Source organism: Crinia signifera, chromosome 2 (assembly GCF_055691185.1).
Source record: "Crinia signifera chromosome 2, ASM5569118v1, whole genome shotgun sequence".
Taxonomy (NCBI): domain Eukaryota; kingdom Metazoa; phylum Chordata; class Amphibia; order Anura; family Myobatrachidae; genus Crinia; species Crinia signifera.
Window position 1 is genome coordinate 297117641 of NC_139218.1, and position 20080 is coordinate 297137720.

The window sequence follows — 20080 nt, forward strand, 5'->3', positions numbered from 1 at the left end:
AAGCACAATTATGGTTGAACCATCACATACACCACAGGAACTCAAACGCGGCCCTCAACTCACCCCAACGGTCCAGGTTTCAGCTATATACACAGATGGTGAAATCTGAATAAATTAGTTCCAAATAAATTCACCTCTGGCCAAGCACTCCATGCTCCTGAAATGCAGGGTTCTTGCTTTTTTTGCTGGGATCCTGCCTAGCACGCTTCTTCCTAGATGATGCAGGCTGATTGCTGGGGTGACCAGTCACCTCAGCACGCACCTGCTGGGTCTCAGATGTTCCAAGTAATGGCACATCTTGTTCTGCCTGGTTGCTTGGCCCTACTTGAGCCACAGAACTTGGGCCTGGCTCTGGCTGTAAGCCTGACCCTTGGGCTAACTGGGTCATTTGGCTGTGGCTCTCTCTCCTCCTCCTCCGCTCCTCTGCCTTCCTCTGTATAGCTTCTGTCATTGATTGCAGCTTAGCTAAAATAAGGTTGTTGTCAGAGGTAGATCCATCAGACCCAGAGTCAGCCATGTTAGCAGCAAGTTTTCATTGGATGTGGTGATATATATATATATATATATATATATATATATATATATATATATATATATATATATGCATCATTCAGCCGGATCCGATACGTAATCCCGGCGGTCGGGATCCCGGCGGTCGGGATCCCGGCGGTCGGAATCCCGACACTGGAATCCCGACCGCCAAAATCCCGACATGGGGGGGACGTGGATCGCCCCCCCCCTTGCGGGCCCGGTGCCTCGCTACGCTCGGCACACTATTTTATTCTCCCTCTATGGGTGTCGTGGACACCCACAGAGGGAGAAAGTTTCGGGATTTCGGCGGTCGGGATTCCAGTGTCGGGATTCTGAACGCCGGGATCCCGACCGCCGGCAAATTGACCGCATCCCATTCAGCCCCCTTTTTTCTTTTCAAACCTCCCGCCGAAAAAACAGTGAAAATGACGCCGAATTAACACACATAGGCATGCTCACACACAGGCTGAGTTGTATATGTGGTACATGGCCCAGTGTGTTGAAGTGTCATTCATCAATCAATATGTTTTTTTTCCCTGTGTTTGTGTGTTTTAGTGTTATATTGCAATCAGGTTTGAAATGCCATTGCACACTTTGGCAACATGGACAACACAATATGTATCAAGGGTGGCACTCAAGAAGTCAAGTGTCGTGAACCAACGTTTCAAATGTTATTTCAACATTTTTCACCCTGATGAAAAATATTGAAATAACATTTGAAACGTTGGTTCACCGCACTTGACTGCTTAATTCATTTATTGCTGGAGTGCCACCCTCGTCATACCTGTGCATTGGAGTGAGCTTCTACTCTCTTCTCCTGGGACTTTGTTTATTTGATTCATGGAGTGTCGGCCATTTCTTGGATCTAATATATATATATATATATATATATATATATATATATATATATATATATATATATATAGATAGAGAGAGAGTTATATAGATGTGTATCTATCTCTCTATATCTATCTATCTATCTATCTATCTATCTATCTATCTATCTATATATATATATATATCAGGCAAGTAATGGCGGCACTCAGAGTCGGTCACACAGGATTTTAGTGCATGAAACTTTTAATCTACGTTTCGGGGTTCAAGACCCCTTCGTCAGGACCCCGAAACGTCTTGAACCCCGAAACATAGATTAAAAGTTTCATGCACTAAAATCCTGTGTGACCGACTCTGAGTGCCGCCATTACTTGCCTGATATCTATGGTGGCTGTGCCACAGACGGAAGGCACCAGGGCAAAGACACCCCTCGATCCGGGGCAACGGAGTGCCGGGGACACTGCTGGCTTATATATATATATATATATATATATATATAAACGATCCAAAATAATGGCACTCCGGAGGCAAAAAATCAGCAAGTAAAAGCGTGTATTAGAAGCAAGCTTTCGGGGTTTAATCCCCTTCGTCAGGATACACTACAGCTGTAGGGGTTTAAACCCCGAAAGCTTGCTTCTAATACACGCTTTTACTTGCTGATTTTTTGCCTCCGGAGTGCCATTATTTTGGATTGTTTGTATTGATTTACACTTGGGCACCGGGGCCTGCTGCTTGGATGATCCTCATTGAGTGCCGGCAGACTTGGAGCATCTATATATATATATATATAAATTCCAGAAAGTTCCGCACCTATCACCAAAGAGTCACCACGGCGGTGCTCACTCCAAGGATAAATATCCAGACAATAAAGAGCAAAAAGAAGAGGGCACTCACCAATCGTTGAATGTAGTTTGAAGAGAAAAAATTTATTAATGCTTACATGACAGGGCTAACGTTTCGGTCTTACACAGACCTTTGTCAAAGCCAAGCAGTATAGAGAGCAGGTCCTTCCACCATGAACATGGTGTTCATGGTGGAAGGACCTGCTCTCTATACTGCTTGGCTTTGACAAAGGTCTGTGTAAGACCGAAACGTTAGCCCTGTCATGTAAGCATTAATAAATTTTTTCTCTTCAAACTACATTCAACGATTGGTGAGTGCCCTCTTCTTTTTGCTCTTTATATATATATATATATATATATATATATATATATATATATATATATATATATATATATATGTGTGGTATTTGCCCTAAATAATAATGGAAATAAAAAATGGAAATAAAAAGTGATAAAGTAAATAAAAGTAAAAATAAAAATAAAATAAAAATAAATAAAATAAAATTAATGAATAAAAATAAAAGTAAATAATATATAAAGAAAATAAAAATAAATATTATTAATAATAATAAAAATAAATATATATATATATATATATATATATATATATATATATAGAGAGAGAGAGAGAGAGAGAGAGAGAGAGAGAGATAGTAGAAATAGCAGGATCGGCACTCAAAGGGTGTATTCAGCCAGTTGTGCAGCGACAATAAAAGTTTGTTTCAAGTTAGCGGTCGTATGTGTTTTTTCTAGTAACATGTTAGAGTGTTCCTGAGTGCAGGTGGACATAGGTACATGTAAGATGTGTAATGTAAGTTATATATGTAATTTAAAGTGAAGGTTAAGGAATTAATGTTGTGTACATGTGTGGGTTTTAGGGGTAAGTAACACTTAATGTAAATGCATGAATGTTAGTTGTTGGTGCAGTAAAACATCACACATATATTTAGCATGCAAACAAACACCAAAAAGATTACAAAAATACACATTGGGGGACATATAGATAGTGTTTAAAGTTCCACATTAGTACACAATAAATACACATGTAATGAGGGTTTAATTGTAGAAAAATTAAGGGAGACAAATGAGGTAATCATAAGCAATTCAAACATCACACTTAGGATAATTGGGAAATTGTTAGAAGGCAAATTCAAAGGGAATTCCCTTTGAAGTTGCCTTCTAACAGTTTTCCAATTATCCGAATAATTGCTGGTCCATACAAGTGACGCGTACGCTACCGTGCTCGGCTGTACACTACCGCTTATGATCGCAGCAGCGCGCTGTCTCCGATCGTGCACGGCAGAGTACGCTCATATGCACGGCACTCTCCTTTGTCGGCGCATCACCACCGCCCGTATGCGTATGTTATGTGGGCGGACTCACGCTCAACAAAAGAGTGCGTAATGTGATCGGAACGAACGTCCGAACGCACGTTTCACCGATCCAACCAGAATAACCTCCTTAGTAAGAGCTACTCTACTTGGTAAAGTGCTGGGAAATGGTGCTGATGATTCAATGTAAATGAAAGCATCAGAAAATCTCTCATTCCTTTTTTCACCAAAACTGTAACAGTGTAATGTGGGCTAGGTGAAATGAGGGAGATTGGTATACTAATCATAATGAGAGGGAGATTGCTGCTATTTCAGGGAGTCTCCTGCAGAATGCAGGAGGGTAGGCAACTATGTTTTAAACATTAAAATGTATGGAAATGAAGTCTAATGCCACACAGTATGGCTGAAGCTGGGTAAACACTATATATACCACATGCTGCGATGCCAATATAGTAGCTGATATTGTTGTGCTCTTGCATGAATGATATAGCCTGGGTCGCCTACTTTCTGGCTGCCCTCCAGGAGCAGGCAGCCAGTTCTGTGAGGCAGGTGGGGGGGCGGGGGGCATGGGGGTGCTGACAGGATGAGAATGAGGTGTGATGGGCAGAGCTACAGAGAAACGTCCTGTTGGGAGCATGACCAGCGCAATTGCGTCATCATGGCCACACCCCTGCAATGAAATGCCAGTATTTCAGGCATTGCACAGCAGTGACACAATGACACAATTTTCATCATTTGGTCCCACAGACCCCTCACCGAGGGGGGTGGGTTGCGAGAGACTGCCAGCATTCTGGGTGACTTGCCTCCCTTTCTGGGGGGCCAAAATCGTAGGCAACACTGAATATAGCGCTAAAACACACCCGCCAAACATTCAGTTGCTGACGATGTAGTCAGAATTTACTGCATGGTCAGGCGACAGGTGGATCATTAACGAGCATGCATCATTAAGGATATAGTGGGTACACACTAGACAATATTGTTGTGTATGCATATTGTTGGCATAGTGGCATCTATCAAACATCCAACAGAAAGATATTTATCCAGGTATTTAAGCATCAACTCTATTTCAAACTTGCTGGATATGGAGAGAGGGAATTGTGAAAAAGGAGATTGGAGGTAGGAGCAGATAGGTACTGGGGGTGGGGTGGAGAGTTGTGGGCTAAAACCTGTCACAGTTCAAAATGAAAGTAAAAATGGTCTCAGCTTAAAGTGAAAGTAAACAATGACACAGCTCAGAGTGAAAGTACACTGCAGAAGCTGTCATTTTGAAGGACTTTTAACTAGTAATAAATAGATATATTCCTATTTCAGTTAGCCTTGGCTGACATAGAATTGTATAAACAATCTTTGTATACCATTACGTGCTAAGTCGTACATTTGCTCTAAATCCCTTCTGATATTTGAGACAGTCTTGCTAAATGATATTCCTGTCATTAAAACCCACTGTGTCATGTTATATAAAAATATATGGCGTAAACAGACTGCAATACCTATTTCACTATAGTTTGGATACAACAACATGATAGTGTAAATTTACTTTTACATTTATCAGATTAAATACACCTCCAGAGCTTGTAGAGAGGGAAAGTGGAGTAATTGGGTGTCAAGTCATTTGCTGTCGTTATATGCAGAAATGCATTGCTTTACTGATAGTTATTGTTTTTACTAATTACAACATCTTAGGATTTGCTAATGGATATGGAAATTCCCCACAGCTCCCTTTCTTTATCTGACAAGAGAATCTCACTCGAAATTGATTAAAAAGTTTATGTAAGACAGATTGGAACCAATACGAATACTATGGTCCCATGTGAAAACTAAACTGCCACTTTGCTTGGCACAAAATAATTAAAAAGGGAAAAAACACTGTAACAACAGCTGGAGCGCTCAATGGCAAAAAATATAACTTACGCTGTCAGTCATATATTTGTTTTATCCTGAAAAAATAAAACACCTGTGCAGATGCCAACAGAATGTGTACAGGGTACGTAGAGCTCTCGTACTTTTTAAATAGAAAACCAGGATTCCCATGTGGCATAGAATCTGTTTAGTCCATTAATACAATATCTTCAGGGTTTCAAATGCAATCAGCTGTCATAGAATATTATTGCTACTACAATTAGTCACGTGCTTCAGGAGTCTGTATATTAAGAAAATAATAAATTCAATATACAGCATAACAGTCAGGATTGTCCCAAGGAAATCACAGTACATGGAAGGCTGTATATTTGTATAGATTATATATATTGCAGAGTTTTAAAATAAAATAAAAGGAACTTGGAAGAAAGACTATAAATAAAACTCATTATAAAATCCATTAACACAAAACGGAACACATATACAGTAGACAAATACATGGAATAGCCCAGAAGTAGAGCAAAAATAGAGTACAACTTTCTATTACTCCTAAACTTTTCATTTTACAATTAAGAACAACTTTATGGAGCTCAAATAACTGTTCTATCTCCTATGGAGACAACCATATGAAGTGCTGCTTGCATCTTATTGTGAAATTTGGCTGTCAGGGTAGAGATTAAATTGACCTAACATTTCTCATCTGCATAACCAACTATTAAAATAAATGTGCAGAAGATTATCCCAGTTCCTGAAAATAAGAATATGTGCAACTTAACCAAGTGTTGCTTGCATCCTAAAATTCTCATTACAGACCTACCAGACCTACCAGACAGACCTGATCGCATGGCTGCGAATTTGCTGGCCGGGTGATTATCGATAGACTGGCATACGGATTGTAGGCCATCCTTTAATAAAATCCTGCAATTTTTTTTTTTAATCGCTGCGTTTGGGGTGGTAACCAGCCATTGTCTGAGAGTGTCAGGGAAAAGGTAGGCATGCACAGGCGTTTGAAGGGAAATCATGTGACATCTGCTCTGGCCCCGATCCGATTGCTTCTATTACAGCTGCCAAGTAAGTCCTGGACTAAGCAAAGACTGCACACAATGGAAAAATCATTCGATGGTGAGCGGTTCGAGAATGGATTTGCAGCTAACCAGTGATCCAGCTATGTTTCAAATTAGCAGGTAGTATGGGGCAGGATTTCCCTGAGAGCAGGGTGATCTCAGGGCGCTGCTAAATCGAATGGCAGCGATCAGGTCTGAATAACCCCTTACAGTATAATATATTGAGAAGCCATTTTCCTTACACTATTAAATAATATGAAAGTTTTTATTTGTTCACAAATAGTAAAAGAAGTTATCATATATTCTGTCTGCACCCTGGTTGACTTTAAAGTAACATTTGGAATTTGATCCAACAACAAATGGAGCCAAAAGCATCTTGCCTTCATGGCACTATAGGGCTGAGTGCACATTTGACTGTGTGTATCCTACAGTATGTCACACTTAGGGATGTGGAGGGATTCAAGAACGTCTCATAAACTACCATGGACTCAGGTAATTCAGGATGAAAATGAGCAGGTTTAATTAAATTACTTTTCATGAAGATAAGACAAGATATGTACAGAAGAGTATCAATAATTTGGAAAGCATCAAATCCCAAATCACAACCTTCAGTCTTGGGTTCTGAAAAGAACAGTACTGCAGTCCCAAATATTGCCATTGGTGCTATACGTAGAAAACTGGAAAAGAAAACGTTCAAATAAAGGCGGAGGCTCAAATATTGTCTTTGGAGCTGGTTCTTGAAAAGGATAATTCTGAAGAATTTAATAGAGAGAATACTGAAGACGTTACTGATGAAGGTTCCAAAGAAATAAAGGACGTAACACTAAGGCAGGAAGTGAGGTCGATTCATTCTCTGACTGAGTTAGCTCAGGCCATACCTGAAAGAGAACAGCCTTTGGTCTGGAAAGTACCTTTATTACCTGTAGACCAGCTGTCATTGGCTCTGCTAATGAATGAGCTAACTAGACTAACAATTAGCTGCAGCGAGTCATGTGCCAATATCCAAGATGGCAGCGCCCAGTACCCTGTAGAGATACTGTCAGATCACTGCATCCCAGTGACTCCCACCCAGGAAAGCTTAATGTGGAGCCGCCACAGCACGTGGAAGGGTAAATGATGGACCCACAGCACGCTGAGACTATATAAGTCATGCTGTACACACTAAATTATATATATTGCTCAACTGTGCAATATATCATTCCCAGCATTATTTAGGATTAATGCAATTGTTGCCAGGATCATCCTGTTGGGCATGCAGCAAGTCTGACAGGATGACCCAGTTAACATAGGCACTTGATGATATGGTCAATATATCATTCCGAAAAAAATATTTGGGGGTATATTGTCTAATGTGTACTCAGCCTTAGGAGGTTTTTAGAGATGAGAGGGCATATTTACTTAAGCTTCTAAAAACAAACAAGTGTTGGTGTTGCCCATAGAAACCAATTCTGTCTATTATTTTCTAGAATGCATAATAGCTGGAATCTGATTGGGTGCTATGGGCAATCAGTTCAACTGTAATTTGCTAGTCTCTTCTTTTCATGTAAAGGGCCAATGTATTTTATTTTTGTTACCTGTGGGAACCAGTGTGATTCTTTTTTATATGGGGGCCAATAGGTTGTGTTTTTTCCTGAGGGGGCAATGTGTTTGCCCTGTGGGGAACTTATGGTGTGCCTTGGCAATTTTAAAATCTTAGTGTGCTGCAAGGTAAAGAGGTTGAAAATCACTGCTATAGATACTGTATTGCAGCCAACAATTTCCTATTATGAGGCACCTCCTACCTCTGTGAAGTCATATGGTCCTAGTTAATTAATAGACTGAATAGTTTGTCATCCCACGAAGTGGCTGCCTCTGCCGCGTGCAAGGGACTGGTGTGGTTCTTGTGTAGATGATATAAGGGAAAGCAATAGTACGTTGTAAAGCTTCCTTAGTCTGCAGATCCTGAAACTTTTTAATGTCACAGTTCATTTGCTAAACCATAACTGGAATAAGGAATTAAAAACCCTTCTATAAAACCAAGGTAACATTAAACCTTTAGGACTCATGTTTCTTGACATAAAAATGATATGAAAGGATTTTATATTCTGCAGGTTGGTTTAGCACTTTCGATCTTTTTTTCCTCCAACATAACTTGAAGTGAACAGTTTTATGACCTCTAAATGAAAATCTAAACTATATTACATTCTAAAGAATAGTTTACGGTTCACAGGCAATAATGTGGCTTTCATACTGTAATGAGCAAATGACAGAAGTTTAATTGATTCCAATATGAATGGATGACCACTGTATTTTTAAAGCCCACAGAAATACCTATTTTATGATAACATATTAAATCTAGTAGGGAAATAAAACATACAATCATTTGGATTTTTTTAAATCTATGACCACTGTAAATTCTGTTGTTATTTCTGTCAAAATATCATAGCCCAACAAGAGATTTTTACAGATCACCAGCAAGACTCTTAGATTCAGAAGCCAAATGGTTCAAACGAGTTAGTGCTAATTGGATTTTCATTGACTGGTACTAAGCAGCTTGTGTTTTATATATCAATAGCTCTAGTTCCATATATTGCAATAGGTGGATCTAATGTTCCCTGGGGGGAATTTACTAAGGGGGGTATTCAATGTCAGGGTCACGGCAGTCGAGCTTGCTCGACCGCCGTGACCCAGTCCCGTTCTCGGTCAGCTCGACCGAGAACACGCAGGCGGGATTCAATGTCCCGCCTGCCGGGGAGCGAAAAGGGGGCGTGGCCGCGAGTTGCGGCCGGGAAGAGGCGAGCTGCAGCCGGCAGCTCGTCGCTTCCCGGCTGTTCTCGGCAGAAGGAGCCCGACAGCTAGTGATGTCGGGCTCGTTCTGCCGAGATACCCTGCTCAATGCTGTCGGGGAAGACAGCATTGAATAGGGCCCGGCGGGCATCTCCCCGATGGGAGGTGCTCGCCGGAGATTGAATATCTCCCTAAGATGGGAGTTCTATTTCACATGTGATGTTGCTATGGGCAACCAATCAGAATCCACTTCATATTTATTTAACACCTTCTAGAATATAAAAGATAGTATCTGATTGGTGGCTCATAGCAACATCACATGTGAAATAGATCTCGCATAGTAAATCCCCCACCTGTGTTTAATACAAAGTACAGCTTGAAGTAACTATAATAGTATTAATAATGTCTGGTGAATACTGATATACCTACTGTATGTCTTTTAATTGATACTATGGGGGGGGGATTACTAAGATGGGAGATCTACAGTATTTCACATGTAATGTTGCTATGGGCCACCAATCAGAATCTACTTCTTATTTATTTAGGAGGAAACCGGAGCACCCGGAGTAAACCCACGCAAGCACGGGGAGAACATACAAACTCTGCACAGTTTGGCTCAACAATAAAGTGGTTCTGCTACAGCTATACAGGATACCCAGTAGTTACCAATTCCAGGTGTCAGTGAGAGAGATTGGTGGTTGCAGCAACTACTATCCTATAACTAATGTGGGTACTTGTTTCCTATCTGGGCACCCATCGCGGGCATCGCGGGTACATCGTATGCCATTATAATGACATGCGATGCGACCGACGCGATTACCGCGATTTTACATAGGGACCAATGTTAAATGTCCCAATTGACCCGCGATGACCGCGATTTACCATAGGAAACAATGTTAAATGGATCAATTTCCCAAAATTATCATAGGGAACAATGGGAAATGGGGCAAACACACCCCTAAACATAAAAATGTCCCCCCAAAAGTAGTTGACGCCACCCCGCCATCACTGTGAACCCGAAGCGTGGCGAGCGCAGCGAGCCCGCGAGGGGCGGCGGTACGCGTCCTCCGACCTTTTCATGCCCTACTATCCACTAGGGCGTGGAGTGAGAATAGAATAGTGTGGCGAGCGCAGCGAGCCACCGAGCCCGAAGCGTGGCGAGCGCATCGAGCCCCGCGAGGGGACGCGGATACCTTCACAGTTATACGCGTCCCCTCGCGGGCTTCCCAGGTGTCCATGGCGACGCGGACACCTGGGAAGCCCGCGAAGGGACGCGTTTAACTATGGTAAATCGCGGTCATCGCGGGTAAATTGAGGCATTTAACATTGTTCTCTACGGGAAAATCGCGGGCATCGCGTCTGGCCCATCGCAGACGATTTTTTATCGGCCGCGATGCCCGCGATGGCTCCGATTTTACCCCCGATGCCCGCGATTAAAATCGTGGGCGCCCAGATAGGAAACAAGTACCCTAATGTGCAGTTGGCATTAATAACTGTAGGAATGGTATGTAATGGAGGCTACTAATGGTAAAAAAATCACTGTAAAGCGACATATATACACTGAAAAGCAGGACAGGGCGGAAGAATAAGCTCATCGTGTTACAATGACATTTATCAAAGCTTTTTGACATTCAAAAGTTTGCTTTCATATTTATTATTCTTTTGATACAACTTTGAGTGCTGGAATCTAATTAGCAAGATGTTTGCACTTTATAGTTCATTAATTCATTAATTAATATTTCATTGTACAATGTATTTCATTCTTAGAAGATTGATTAACAAAAAGGGACATCTTCCTCCTATTTTGCGACTTGGTAAAATTTTATTGGCATGTACGTCAAATTGTATATACATGCTTGGAATGTTTAGATGATGTTTTATTGCATGGTCCTGTGTGACATTGCTACTGAGCTTCTAAATTGATTAACAGCTGAAAGTTAACAGGGGAAAGGGTATTTTATTATGCACCAATACTCATACATTTATATGCACTTAATAAGTACAGTGCACATACACCTTTAGATAAAATGTTGCTACTATAAAAATATTATTTACAATAGTTTGTGTGTCTATGGAAGATGGCAATATTTTTTTTCTACTTTGATTGAAAAAACAACAACAACAACATCAAACATGCCAAAAATAGCCATCAAACATGCCAAAGCATTGGTTACAGCAAATTAACTGAAAACATCAAATATATAAATACCATAATAATTATAATCACCCAGCCGCTGGATAACAAGTGTTAAGATTGGAATATAATCTGAAAAATACATACCACAATTTACACTTATTTTATTCTGGAAATACAGAATTCTCCCGTCCTGGTCTTCCTCCAAGATTTCCCTGTATTCACGTCACTTCTCACTTCCCTTATCCGACTTACTGGCTAGCCAAAGTCCCGGTTGGTGATTGCAAATTCATTTGAGGAGAAGGGTCAATAATAGGAGATCCGAAATCCATACCCTTGTGACTGGACTAGCCTTCTGTTATGGATGATTGTTGGCATGAAGCATAAAAGTAACATTAGTATCTATAGGTGGTGGATAATCACAGTGAGGCTATTAACTTATTTAACAAAGCCACTTTGTGGAGAAGGCTACTGTATTACCAGATAGACTAGGGATTCTGGCAAAGCTTATACATGCAAGTATTTAGAAGGCTATCTAACACATACATAAATAGTAATACCCCTTTCACATCGCACCTAATTACCGGGTACAAGCCAGTTTCTTGCTGATTCGAATCGGTAATTAGTGCAATGTGAAAGGGGTTACCAGTTACAGCTAACCGGTAGAAACACGGCAATCCGAACAGGGTAAAAAGCAGAGTTCTTACCGGTTCATTGCTGTGCAGTGTGAACGGGATAAACGTGTCGAGCGACCCATATACCGTTCACACTATGGAGGAGGCAGCGTTTGGAGCAGCACCAGTTTTTAGCACTGCCTCCTCCCCCACCCCAATATTGCTGGTTCGCTGCTGTGATCTGAACAGATCGCACATGCAGGGTTGCACCGGGACTGAACCATTTAAAAGTCCCGGTGTGACCCTGCATTTGTGGTCTGAAAGCAGTATAAGTGTAGTCCTGTTGTCAGGGCAGGCGACAGCGGGGGTCAAAGGGGACACCTCTACTGGGCCCCAAGCTTGTGAGGGACCCAAGGTTCTGAGGGGCTCAGGGGCTGTAAGCATGGCTGTGGCAGTGCAGTAACTAGCAATGGTTTATAAAGGCACCCTCCTGGAATCCGTAAGGGTACTTTCCAGGAACCCCCGTCCGGTATTAGTGAATATGAATTGTTTCTTTTGTAACAAAAAAACACGTTCCATATGCAGTGTACTAAAATATTCTGCACAAGTGAGTGGGGTATTGGGCCCCCAGATATATCAGTGTACCGGGCCCCAAGATTTCTGTTGCCAGCCCTGCCTGTTGTACCCATTATTACTATCTCCTTCCCAATATGGATCTGTCTAACCAATCCTTCCACCCATTTTTTATATAATGTAATGAGCACTGTGCTTGTGTAGAGAAAGAACTATACATTTATTATTAAGTCATAGATTTGAGTGAACTAAGGTAATCATTTTTTTTTCTAATAATATTTTTTCATTTTCACTCCACTGTTCCCAAACAGCCTAATACCCAAAGCTGCTGTAGATACTCATATTCATCTAAGCAAAAAGGGGATTCTAAACCTCTAGAATACAGTCATCATACATTTTGCAACACAGATTAAATCTGTGACCCACCAGTATGTGTTTTGGTGGCATGATTCGGCCGATCAAGAGGTAAGGGTAGTGATTATAAGTGTGGTTTGTGCATTATTACTGTTGCCTGGACTGGATGGTCTCTTGCCTCTATAACAGTTCCCACCCTTGACCCCCTATTTTTTGTTATCTGCTTTATTGTTATTGGACAGAATGGTAGCAGTTGCTGCTTTGCTCTGGGTCTAGGGGGGTCTATGCACAACAATACACAGGTTTAGGCTGATTCTACTCCAATGAGTGGACCTTTTGTGTGTTATTAGGAATGGAGTTTGGATAACTTAAGTGTTTCTGCGATTATTTATTTATTTATTTGCATTTATAGCGCAGCAGATTCCGTTGCGCTTTACAATAGTAGACAGTGATAAAACAAACTGGGTAACAGACAGACTTGGTGGTTAGAGGGCCCTGCTGCAAGCTTACAATCTATTAGGTATATAGGAGGGAAACACAAGGACAGGCATCAGTAATAGCATAGCAGTCCCAACAAGTTACAAGTCCAGAAAGGAAGCTATATAATACATAAGTGCCTCAGAGGGTTATGCGTGTAGAACTTAAATATGATAGGCTTGCCTGAAGAGGTGAGTTTTCAGGGAACGCTTGAAAGTTTGGAGGCTAGCGGAGAGTCTAATTGTGCATGGAAGGGCATTCCATAGGATGGGAGCAGCCCGATGAAAGTCCTGTAATAGTGAATGTGAGCTAGTGATCCACTCAGATGAGAGACGCAAATCTTGTGCAGAGCGGAGAGGTCGAGATGGGAGATATTGTGTGATAAGTGCAGAGATATATGCTGGTGCAGTATGGTTAATAGATTTATATGCAAGTAGAAGTGTTTTATATTGAATACGGTAATATACAGGCAACCAATGGAGGGACTGGCAGAGCGGATCAGCAGACGATGAGCGTCTTGCAAGGAAGATCAGCCTAGCAGCAGCATTTAAAATGGATTGCAGTGGTGAGAGTCTGTTCTTGGGAAGTCCAGTTAGGAGACTATTGCAATAATCAATGCGGGATATAATGAGTGCATGGATAAGAGATTTAGTAGTGTCTTGTGTGAGATACGGTCGTATTTTGGATATGTTTTTTAGATGCATGTAACATGATTTGGAGACAGATTGAATGTGGGGAACAAAGGACAGGTCAGAGTCGAGGGTGACCCCTAAGCAACGAGCTTGTGGGGTAGGGTAGATTGTCGAGTTGTCAACAGTGATGGAGATATCAGGATGGTAACTGTTCTTAGTTGGCGGGAATATAAGTAATTCAGTTTTGGAAATATTGAGTTTGAGTTGTCGAGAAGACATCCAAAGTGAGATGGCAGAGAGACATTCAGAGACTCGGCCCAAAACCACTGGTGACAACTCTGGGGTTGATAGATAGATTTGAGTATCATCCGCATATAAGTGATACTGAAATCCGAAGGAGCTGATTAGTTTGCCAAGCGAGGAGGTATAGATTGAGAAAAGCAGAGGACCTAAGACTGAGCCTTGCGGAACTCCGACTGACAGAGGTAGTGAAGAGGAAGTAGAGTCAGAGAAGCGAACAGTGAAAGAGCGATCAGATAGGTAAGATGTGAACCAGGAAAGGGCTGTATCATTAAGACCTAGGGAGTGTAGTGTTTGTAAAAGGAGAGTGTGATCCACAGTGTCAAACGCAGCAGAAAGATCTAGAAGAATAAGCAGTGAGTAATGGCCTTTAGACTTAGCCGTTACCAGATCATTCACCACTTTAGTCAGTGCTGTCTCAGTGGAGTGTTGAGAGCGAAAGCCTGACTGAAGCAGGTCTAATAGGGTGTTGGAGTTAAGAAAGTTTGTTAGGCGAGAGTAGACAAGTCTCTCGAGTAGCTTGGAGAGGCATGGGAGCTGAGAGATAGGACGATAGTTAGAGAGAGAGTTAGGGTCAGAATTGTGTTTTTTCAGAATGGGAGTAATCGCTGCATGTTTAAGCAGAGACGGAAAAGTACCAGTAGCAAGAGAGAGATTGCAGATTTTAGTTAAGGTTGGAATAAGCACAGGAGATAGATTTTTAATGACTTGTGCAGGTATAGGATCAAGAGGAGAGGTAGTAGAGTAGGAGGATAAGAAGAGTGCGGATACTTCCTTTTCATTTGTGGGCTCAAACGAAGAGAAAGTGCCAGAGGGTTCAGGTGTGGCAGAAAGAGGGTTAGAGATTGTGGAGCATACCATTTCATCTCGGATGTTATCAATCTTGTCCTTAAAGTAGGAGGCAAGTTCTTGTGCACTGATGGTAGCCGGTGGGGGAGGAGGGGGAGGGTACAGAAGAGACTTAAATGTGTTAAAAAGTCGCCTAGGGTTGGTGGCATGAGAAGAGATGAGAGATTGGTAGTATGTTTGTTTGGCCGTGTCCAAAGCATTGCAGTAGGAGTGGTAGCTAGTCTTATATGTGAGGAAATCAGTAATATTACGAGATTTACGCCATTGGCGTTCAACTTTACGTGACTGATTTCGTAGTTGTCTTGTTGTGTTGGAGTGCCACGGTTGGCATCTAAGCCTACGTGGGGTATAATGGGTAGCTGGAGCCACTTCATCAAGGGCAGTTTCAAGAGTCTGGTAGAGGTGGGAAACAGCAGAGTCAGGAGAGGTAAATGTAGAAATTAGTGAGAGCTGTTGTTGGAGGGAGGTGGAAAGTTGTGGAAAATTAATAGCATTAGTATTTCTGCGGGTTAGAGTAGGCTTGCATGATTTCTGTGTCAGTGAGCTTGAGGTAATGGAGGAGAGTGAGAGAGTAATGAGATTGTGATCAGAGAGAGGGAAGGGAGTGTTAGTAAAATCAGAGACTGAGCACAGCCTGGTGAAAACGAGGTCAAGGCAGTGGCCTTCCTCATGAGTAGCGGCGTTGGACCACTGGGAGAGGCCAAGAGAGGAGGTTAGAGAGAGGAGTTTGGAGGCATGCAGAGATGGTGGACTGTCAATAGCAATGTTGAAGTCACCCAGGATGATAGTGGAGATGTCAGAGGATAAGAAATGGGGGAGCCAGGCAGAGAAATCTTCCAGAAATTTAGATTTGGGAAGCCCAGGTGGGCGATAGATAGCAGCAACACGCAGAGAGAAAGGGGAAAAAACCCTAATGGAATGTACTTCAAATGATGTAAATGTGAGTGAAGGAACTGGTGGGAGAACTGAGTATGTGAAGTCTTGTGACAGTAATATACCAACTCCACCTCCTTTACAGTTACCAGGCCTAGAGGTGTGAGTGAAGTGGAAACCACCATGTGACAGTGCTGCAGGCGAGACCGTGTCTGATTGTGTGAGCCAGGTTTCTGTAATTGCCATCAGATTGAAGTTGTGGGAGATGAAGAGGTCATGGATGGATGTTAATTTATTGCAAACAGAGCGTGCATTCAATAGGGCACATGTAAGTTGTTTGGTGTGTGGTGGGAGGCATGTGATATTTATGAGGTTAGCTGAATTTCTAGGCTTAGAAGCCATTAAATCAGGGTGGGTCAGGTGGTTGGGGCCTGGGTTTGGAGATATGTCACCAGCTAATAAGATTAGAAAGGAGAGATAGAGATAGGTGGATGTTTGCAGTTTTTTGTATTGGTGATGGGAAGTGGATGTGAAAGTACAAGTAGAGAAGTAATTAAAGAGCTCATGAGTGTTTAGAAGAGGGGAGTGAATAATAGAAGAGGCAATGTGTACAGAGTGGTGAGTGTCAGGGAGATTATAGGATGGTTGAAGTTTGGTAAGTATGCCATGTAATGAAATGAGAAGTAGCATTGTGGTGAGCATGATGTGATCGTTTGTCTGTTGGTGACCAGGTAAAGAGGAGATAGTTTGTGAAAGAGTGGAATAAGTATTGTATTTACATTGTTTGATGTTGTTCAATGTTTTTCGACTGTTTTATAACTGTTCTTTATAAGTAAATCCACTTTGTATATTTCCCACTTAGTAGATTTCTCAGTTAAAGAACTGCCCAGGCAGAGGACTGCAATTATCCTTCATCTAAGTCCTTTATTATTTATGTGCTATGGAATTACAAGGTGTTCTTTCTTTTATTTATTTATTAATTTTTATTGATTTTGATTTAGTACAAAAACAAGTCCATACAATTATGTAGTAATAGTATTAATAATAATAATAATAATAATAATAATAATAATAATCAAAATAATAGAAAAAAAACATTGTGTGTGGTTTCAACCAATAATACACTCAATTGTATGATTGGTTGCAACCACACACAAGGGGGAGGTAAAAAAACATTTCAGAAATATATGTTGTACCATCACTGTACAGAAAACAATTAAAATTTGTAATTGAATAAAGAATCCAAGTTACAATGTTAGCACGTTGCTTCATAAGAAACTATTAGCAAAAGAAAGAAATTCAGATATCCATAGGATGAAAGGAGGGGAGACCATCAACTACTTACTGTAAATATGATCTTCTCACTCAGACCCAGTTTCTACATTTACCATTCTAGCTGACATAATTGGCTGTGCTATTCTGGTTGAACAAGGAGAATCTGACATTTGCCCCAAATAGCAAAATACTTTTTTCCCCTCTTTCTGGCCAAATAGACTCCATTCTCATGTACTACTGTCTCATTTTCTAGAGATATCCAAACCTTTAATACCGGTGCCTCTGCAGCCATCCACAATCAGGCAATACAAACCTTGGCAAGGATACACATATTAATGATATAATGTCTATTATTTGCATATAGGACCTCTTCACTAGGGCCCCTATTCTGGTTGGTGCGGGCGGACAGCATTCGCACGGTCCATCCGAGCAAATTCCGCATTCTCTCGGGAGAGCGTGAGTCCGCCCATAGCACATTCGTGCATGGACGGAGTCAGCAACCGACAATGGGGAGTGGCGTTCACATGAGCGTACGCCACCGTGCTCGGTCGGATCTCAGCCTTTTCCACCGACACCTGGCATACATATGAGTGTTCGGCAGATCTCAGCCTTTTTCGCTCGGAGACTCAGCGTGTCTCCCCGATCGTGAGAGGAAGCGTGTCCGAGCACGGTGGCATACACTTCACATATATTGGCCTGCAAATATTCCCTTTCAAGTTTAATTATGACAGTTACTCAATTACACTAAGTGTTATTTAATAATTGTTTTCTATTACCTCAATTATCTTCCTTAATAAACACCTTAATAAATCTATATTTTAACCCTCATTACATGTATATTTATTCTGTTCGAATGTGACACTTTACTCACTATGTGTACCCACATTGGTTTAACTTGGTAGGGGCTTGTTCTTTATTTCACGGGTGTCACGGTTTTGGTTATTATTATATTTTAGGTTGTGTGACGGATTTATTAATGTAATGCTGAGGTAGAGTGTATGCTATTGATTGAATGTGGATAGCGTTTAGCGTTAAGGTGGCCGTTTATTAAATATTGCTGTTGATTATTTCATTTTTGAGCTATATGGGAGGCTTGTGCATATTATTATTATTATTAATTTAATGTCAGTATAGGTTGGTGAAATAGGTCTATTTACTAATGTGAATACTATTTATTATTGGGTTGGTTTAGTGGAAAATGTTCATATTAGTTTGGTGCCTGGGGTTGTTGGAGGAGAAGAACTAGAGTGTCCAATCATTGCTATGCTTTCCAAATATTATCTACCTTTCCTTTACACAACAGGGCACAAACATTCCAAAATCCAGACATGCTCCATATGAGTTTAAGACATGAGCAGAAGCTTGTTGTAAAATGCAGAACAGTCCACCAACTGTCCTGACTATGGTAGGGCAAAAGGTACGATGGGGATGTGCTGTATGTCCTGCATTACACTGCTGTACTTGTAAAGGGAGAGCTGCATGCAATCAACAGGGATGGGAAGGGGTTAAAGAGTGGCCTAGTATTACTAACTAAAATGATGAAAAAAAAGCCCATTGCTTTCTGGGTACTTTGTATTGCTCCGTTAGAAAACTTGCATATGCCAGTGAGACCAATAATATTTTGACATTGAGATACAAAAATATATATATTTGAATGCTTTACTGGCCAATTAAATGTATCCAGGATGATACAGAGGTCATATCAGAGCTAATTTTTTTTTCAGATGCAATTTCCCAAAATGTTCTATAATTGATATATATTGTAAATTTTGTCATTTTTAAAATGTTTTTTTTTTAAACCATATTTATTATTTCTAGAAGGCAGGGGTGCCAATTTATGTTTTTGCTGGTGGGTGCTTAAGGGGGAGTGTTCTTTAGGGAAGGGGTGTGGCCCTGCAATGGGCCCCCACAGACTCCCCCCCAGCCCAGGACGGAGGAAAGCGGGGATCCAGGCACTGCCACAGCGGGGTCCCTGCAGCACTGGGGAGGCAGCAGGGTACCAGCAGCAGATAAGCAGTCACCGCTGACTTCCCATCCACTGCAGGGACCCCGCTGCTGACTTTTGTGTTTTCAGGCTCAGCGGCACAGGTTGGCGGCGAGCGGCGGGTGAGCTCCAGACGTAGCTTGTGATTGCTCATCATTTTCCATGGGTGCTCGGGCCCCAGAGCACCCACGGTTTCGGCACCTATGCTAGAACGTGATTTTTTGGTGGCGATCCCTTTTTCTCCCTTCATACTTAACCAACATTGAAAAATAAGGTACCATTTTAAAGATTAGGTTCTCCTCTTCTGATGAATTGCTAATGTACTATTGCACATTGTATTGTTTGTTTAGAAATCAAGGTGAAAAATCTACTTTTGGCCATAGGGTTCTTTCCCTGGATGCGTCGATACGGATCAGTTTTGCTCAGCTAATCGAAATGGCTACAAATGAACCGTTTTTTTCTTTCAGCCTACTACAAACCACCAACCTTGCTATGAAATGAATCATATTTTATTCTCATGTGTAATTTTTGCATGGGCCATCTAGTACTGTAATTGCATTAACCATAAATTGAACAAATACACATAATAATTGTATTGTACTTTATAAATTAGTACTTGCCATTAATGCAAATTTTATTATTTGAAACAATAATAAGAGATTTGTGAATCAATAACCATAAGAAACAAACATTCTAATCCAGTATCATGAATTTCTTTACGTTTGCTCATGTCTAGAAGTTGCATTGACTTCAGTTAATATATATAATAATATGTGATTCCATCTGTAAG